The sequence below is a fragment of the Homarus americanus genome, unplaced genomic scaffold, assembly GCF_018991925.1.
Source record: "Homarus americanus isolate GMGI-L3 unplaced genomic scaffold, GMGI_Hamer_2.0 scaffold7626, whole genome shotgun sequence".
In the NCBI taxonomy this organism is placed as follows: domain Eukaryota; kingdom Metazoa; phylum Arthropoda; class Malacostraca; order Decapoda; family Nephropidae; genus Homarus; species Homarus americanus.
In genome coordinates, this window is record NW_024718273.1 from 3,569,583 (window position 1) to 3,577,183 (window position 7,601).

A 7,601-nucleotide genomic window follows, 5' to 3' on the forward strand; every position below is an offset into this window, starting at 1 on the left:
AGTATGTGCATACGGTAATTACAGGACAATGTTTAAAATCCCACTATATCATAGCCTAAGTCTTTATATACATCAAAAATCACTTAATATAGGACAAAAGAAGAAATAAAACGACAAAAATACAGTAAATGAAAGTAAAAAATAACTCATCAGGTAAATAAAATAATGTAAATTTCAAGTTTAACCCCATTCGTATCTACAGGCGTTCTTAAGTCGGACGTTCATAAGTCGGGGACCCCCTGTATGTATAAAAAACATTGAAATACAGTGGTCCCTCGGTTAACAAACAAAATTCGTTCCAGAAGGTCGTTCGTTAACCGAAAATTCTGTTAACCAAAACCATTGTTTCAATGGGATTTTGGGTAATTGCTTCCAGCTCACCGAAAATTACATACAAACTAAAAATAAATACAGTAAAGTACACTTACTTTGAGGTGTGCATGTAGAAGGCTCCTGGTTGATGATGATGATGATGATGATGATGGTGATCGGAATTAGAAGTGGGGGTGGAGGAGAAGGGAGAAGAGAAGGAAGTGGTGGTGGAAGAGAAATCACCCCTTGTTTCATGCCGCCATTTCACCCATAAAATTTTAAGTTCACTAGGTGTAATTCAAGATTATTTTCTTTAAATCAACACTGCACTATATATTGTCAATATGTAAAATAAATTTCAGAATGACCAATAATTGTACTGTAAAAAAGTAAAAATAGTTTATGTTCAAGAGAGTCTCAAGCAAGATGTTACCTCCACTGAGCAGAGACACAAACTGACGCCTGCTGGGTGAGTGAAGTGGCTGTTTGGCGCGCTAAAAACTAGTTTCCTGTACTGTACTTCTATTATGTTCAATAAGTGTTAAAATGACTAAAAATTTTAATATAAAACTTTTAAAATTATTAAATAGTACAACCTTCTTGCTATTTACTCAAATGGGAATGAATTTAAGCCCTAGAACCGATTACTGTATTGGCGGACTAATATTCCAGCTGGTGAGCAAGCGAAAACATGTTGAGAAGAATTCGTAAGGAATTCGTTAACCGAATTTTTTTTTTAACCGAATTGAATATTCTTATGGAAGGTAATTTGTTAACCGAGGCGTTCGTTAACCGAGGGATCACTGTACAGTCAACCCTCACTTTACGCGGTCCCACATTCCGCGTTTCCACGTTTACACGGTGCCCTGCCAGAACCCAGGATGCTCACAATCCGCGGTGGGTGTACCCCTTTACACGGGTGAAGTATAATTTTTTTATTTAGCTCATAAAATTCATACAAATTATCCGGCCAGAATATAATTTACATTGCTGGAATTCTTACAATTTGATGATCATTTTGAATATAAACATCATAGATTTGCATTAGACACAAATTTTAGATATAATGTGTACTCTGAGTAAATATGTTATCTTTTGTGCAAAATATATGACATTTATATTCAAAATATTCCTGGTCTTACAAGGAATCCAGCAATGTCAATTATATTATCCTAACTTTATTCTGATTTATTATTTATTACTAAAAAGGTAAACAGTCTGGTATTCCCACACATTCATCTGGTAGGGAGGGTTGGTGGGAGGTGGGGGGGAGGGAGGGACCGGCGACCGACCACCTGGCACCACGGTGTGAAGAATATTTTTATTTTTTTATTAACTGAAGATATTTGTTTTAGCTCATAAAATTCATACAAATTACCCGGCCAGAATATAATTTACATTGCTGGAATTCTTACAATTTGATGATCATTTTGAATATAAACATCATATATTTTGCATTAGACATACAAATTTTAGATATAATGTTTACTCTGAGTAAATATGTTATCTTTTGTGCAAAATATATGACATTTATATTCAAAATATTCCTGGTTTTACAAGGAATCCAGCAATGTCAATTATATTATCCTAACTTTAATCTGAGGTATTATTTAATACTAAATGTTAAAATCTAGTTTTTTCACCCAACCTTTCTCTTGAAGGGAGGATTGGTGGGGGGTGGGGGGGAGGGTTGGGACGGACCGACCATCTGGCCCAGGTTGGAAGAGGGGGGGAGGCAAGGTGGGGTACTTTGATTGACAGATAGTGTTGTGAAGAATATTTTCTTTTTATTAACTGAAGATATTTGTTTTAGCTCATAAAATTCATACAAATTACCCGGCCAGAATATAATTTACATTGCTGGAATTCTTACAATTTGGTGATCATTTTGAATATAAACATCATAGATTTTGCATTAGACATACAAATTTTAGATGTAATGTTTACTCTGAGTAAATATGTTATCTTTTGTGCAAAATATATGACATTTATATTCAAAATATTCCTGGTCTTACAAGGAATCCAGCAATGTCAATTATATTATCCTAACTTTAGTTTGAGGTATTATTTATTACTATACCTGGTTTTCCCCCCAAAATTTCTCAGAGAGGGAAGAGCCAGTGAGTGTAGTGTGAGAAGAGGGGGAGGGAGTTGAGTCCATTATTTGAATGGACATTAACTTGGCGACTGTATTTCTCTATTTCTCTTAAGTATTAATTGTGTGCATGTACCATCATAAAATTAAGATGTTATTTTTACTAGAACGTAGGTATTGTGTTGGAAAAAGTGGAGTTTGGGGGTCACCTGGTCTCTATTTCATTTAATCCCATATGTTATGTTATTCACTTTACGCGTTTCTCACTTTCCGCGGTACCCTGTGGGTTACATTAACCGCGTAAAGTGAGGGTTGACTGTAGTGTTTTTTTTTTTAAACAGTGGCAACATACACATTCTTTTTCCTGCTGCCTGGAGAGATGGTTCTCGAGCATTCCAGAATCAATTTCGGGTGATTAAGGAGAGACAAACATACAGGTCTAAATTCTTGCAGACATTTTCCTTATTGGATGATAATAATCATCTAAGCCCTTTAGTAGTTAAGAAACATTCAATATCATACATACTCCGACCACATAGTTGGCACGGGCAATCCCCAATGGAAGTTCACGGCGCTTTACAAGTACAATGACAGGCTTTGTGTGGAATATAACAAAGCCTAGGATTGCTTTTGTTGTGCTTGTGGTGCAGTGGTAGCCAGGTTTGGAGCAATTACACCTTTTTAAACCAATTACAATTAAAAATACAGGCCCCCCCCCTAAATTCGTGGGGATAGGTTCTCAAAATGGCCTTGAATCGCCGAATCCATGAATAACATGCTTTTGGGGGGCATTTGCTTATGTACAAAAAGCCTATTTTTTCTTCTAAAAAACAGTTTTTGTGATATTCAGTAAAACCTCGATTAACCGACCCTTGATTGACCGACTTTCGGATTAACCGTCAATCCCGAACTCCTAATTTTTTTTTTCCCCCACGGGGATTAGCCCACCCGGGCACAGGTCACTGACCCACATCAGGGCCTGGGGACGTTATAGCCTGATTGACAACCACTTTATCCAAATTTCCCACCAGCTCTAAAAACTATAAAGTTTGTGAACATTTTTTTTGGGGGGGTTAACAGCCCAGACACAGGTCACTGACCCACATTGAGACTGGGGGTGAAAATGTAATAGTAATAATAGTATAATAATAATAATAATGATAATACAGTAATAATAATAATTATTCATAGTAAATAAAGAATTTTAATAAAAATATTTAAAATAAAATAAGAATGATAACAATAATAATAATAACAATAATACTGTTATAATAAAATAATAATAATAATAAAAAGAAATACAGAATGAAAAAAAAATCCAAAGTGAAACATGACCTAGACCTATGAATAATTATTATTATTTATTATTATTATAAGGCTATTATTATTATTATTATTATTATTATTATTATTATTACCTGTATTATTATTATTATTTATTATTATTATTAGTAGTATTATTAATATTATTATTAATATTATTTATTGTGTGTATACCCAAATGTGGGTCATTGACTTGTGCCGGGTGGGCTGTCCTGTAAAAAAAAAAAAAAAAAACCTAACCATTCTGAAAGCGAAAAATTCAAAACCAAAATGCATCTGGTCCCAGGATTCGGCTAAGGATTTATCAACCTGTAATAATATATAATAATATGTAATAAAATATAAATAAATGCAAAAATGAAAAAAATAGAATGAAACAATATATGTATGTTGTGTTGTCTCAGTAATAAGAAGCAGTTGAGACCCTGCAATTGTGTTGTAAATTAGAAAGATCAGATCAGCAACTTGAAACTTGGTCACAATTTTTGGTGATGACAAATTATTTTGACTTTATTTTATATTCACAGTTTCTGTAAAAATGAATAGAGGGAATTAAATGAGGTAGGTTAGGGAAAGGTACTTTGAAAATGTATGTTTTATTTCCGTAGACTTTATGTACTACAGTTGTACCCCACTTAACGCGGTCAATTGAACCCAGAGGGTCCCGCGTTAAGTGAAAACCGCGTTAAGTGAATAACAGAACATATGGGATTAATTCCAATAGAACCCAGCCCGACCCCCAAACTCCACTTTTTGACGACAAATAACTATGTTGTAGTAAAAATTCTATCTTAACTTTATGGTGGCATGAAAAACAAGTAATATAGAAGAGGTTAGGTTAGGAAAGATAAAGGTTAACATAGGAAAAATAAAGAATAGGTTAAAAAACGAAAATTTTTGAGGAACACTCACGGTAGTAGAAGAGATGGGTCGGCATACGGGGATGGAGGCTGGTTCCGAGGCAGAGGGCAGATTACTGCCCCTCAGGTGAATCACCATTACTAGGTGAATCACCATTACTAGGTGAATCAATATCACTGTCACTTACAGTTGTTATGGCTTCCCTGACAAATCCCTCAAAATCAACTTCACTATCACTATCACTGGCTTGGGCTGGCTGTGGTGGGTTGCGGGCGAAGAACTCGGTTATGCTTTGCTGACGGCTGGCTTTGATGTTGTCATGATACACCGTGATGTACGGCTCCATAGCCTGCACCAGTCGGGTATGGAAGACGTCATGGCGTTCATCGTCAGTGTCGCGGGAAACGATGGACTTAATTTTTTCTGTTAACTCTATGACACACTTAATATCACTATGACTTAAACTAGGTTCTTCGGAGAATGACGCACCTTCTTCCTCCTCTTCACTGGCGGGTTCTTCTTCCAACATCTCGTCGGCAGTCACTTCAGGATCTCTGATCACCTCCATGATGTCTTTGTTGGTGGTCTCGGAGAAGCCTTCAGCTGTAATACTGAGCGCAGCTTCTCTGGCAAGGTCCACTGCTACTGCAACAGTCTGAACCTGACCAGTCACAGGTTCACTCCTCCTCTCACCTGGTATGCCATGCAACACATGTCTCCATGCGTGACGAATCGTAGCAATAGACAGCAGATTCCATGCCTCCACCAAGAAGTCTACAGCTTGTTTGACGTTAAACTTCTTCCAAAATTGTTTGACGAGAAGTTCTTGAGTCGCCGCCTCTTGTTCCTTGTCCTCGTCGCTTTTACTCTCGCTGTCGGTGTCACCCAGCTTACGCAACTCATCCTTGGTGTTGGTAGAGTCGTTCAGGAGCTTGAATTTCTTTGCCGAGTATGCAGCTTTAACATTGCAGATTAACTCCTGGTCCATGGGCTGGATTAATGACGTAGTGTTGGGAGGAAGGAAGACCACTTTTACGTTGGGGTGACGATCCATAAGTAGGGGCGAGTGTCCAGGTGCGTTGTCAAGGAGCAACAAAATATTGAAAGGAACATTCTGTTGCTCGCAGAATTTCTGCACGTCAGGAACAAAACAGTTGTCAAACCAGAAGAGGGACAGAGAAGAGGACATCCACGCCTTACGTGCGGTTAGCCAGTGGACATTAAGCTTGTTCATGTCCATATTCTTGTAGGCGTGCGGCTTGCGGGCTTTGTGAATCACCGATAACTTTGGTTTACAGGTACCGGAGGCATTGGTGGTAAACAGGACGGTGATGCGTTCCTTCTGCATCTTCCGGCCCCTTACCTTGCTCGCAGACTGGACAACGAAGGTCTTGGAAGGTAACTTTTTCCAGAAAAGACCAGATTCGTCCATGTTAAACACCTGGTCGTCACTGTACTGTCCTTCCTCCATAATCTCACGTAAAAACGGAGGAAAATCTCTAGCCGCCGCACGGTCAGCACTCGCTTCCTCACCAACAATGCTGATGTTGGTGACCTTGTTCCTCCTCTTAAACCTATGCAGCCAACCATGGGAAGCATTGAAGGGTTTGGGCTCTGCAATTCCCAGTTTACGTGTCACTGCTGCGTATAGCTCACGTGCGTACTCCTGCACTGAGCGCGTGTCCACCGCCATGTTGCGTCGCGCCTGACGCACCAAATAACTCACCAGCAAAGTTTCCACTTTTGCCAGCACCCTGTTCTGGCAATACCTGATAGATGAAGCACCTGCAGACTTTGTGATCTTCATGTGCTCCTTTATCTTGGCTGCATCCTTCTTTATTGTACGAATCGTAGATTCGTTGACGCCATGCTGGCGCGCGAGATCAACTTGGCGTCTTCCTTTCTCCAAATCTTGAACAATTTGGTACTTCAGCTCGTAGCTTAATGAACGTCGTGTCTTCTTTGGTTTAGTGCCGCTGGGTCCAGGTAAGGAAAGGTTTCTCTCTGGGGGTGGTGGTCCGGCGGAAGCCATTTTACGGAACAATGGATGCGCGTTAACCCGGCGTGGCCTTGAGGGATGAAACTGCCGCGGCTAGGTCAAGCGTCGTCTCTCCTCCCTCCCTCCCTCCCCGGGGTAGTCACGTCATAATACTTTAAGCCAATTACAGCTAGCAGCAGAGGGGGGTAGGGCTGCATGGCCAATCACAGTCCGAGACGTCATATGACGTCAGTGATAACGCAACAAAGACACACACTGCGCAACCTTACCGCGCCGCTTACCCAAGCGGAGGGAGGAGGAGGGAGAGGCAGGCAGGCAGGAGGGCGGGTGGGTGGCGCGTGGCGCGTGGTCAAAATCTAAAAATAGCATCCGAGCCGGACACTCACCGCGTAACTGTGGAAAAACCCGCGTTAAGTGAAAGTTCAGCTTTGGCAAGGCACCGCGTATATGATAAAACGCGTTAAGTGAAAGCGCGTTAAGCGGGGTAAAACTGTATTAACCGACCTTTCGGATTATCCGTCGGCCCTTTCCCCCCATATGTGGTCGGTTAATCGAGGTTTTACTGTAGTCCAGAATGTGACGTCTAGCTTTATACCTAGATATATTAATGCCTAGCAATAACTCGCCAGGCCAACATACAGGCAATTAAAACATCCAATACATGTAATTACTTAATACAGGTACGTAATATTAGGAGGACACTTCGCTACCTGGTATTTAATTGCAATTCTCAAAACCCCTTCCCGCACCCTCCATCACATGCATTGCTACTGTTATCTCTTGCCCTAGAGCAAGCAATAAACAAATGTCAACTCTCGAGGGGTGGAGATGGGTGGGATGTCGACGTCGCATTCTGGACTATATCACAAAAACTGTTTTTTAGAAAAAATGGTACGCAACGTCTAGCTTTGATTACCTGAGCAGGAGGTGAAGAGGGAGGTGACATTGCGTATAAGACTCAGCTTGCTTAGGTCCAGATTATAATTACAAATTTTTGGGAATATTTTTCCA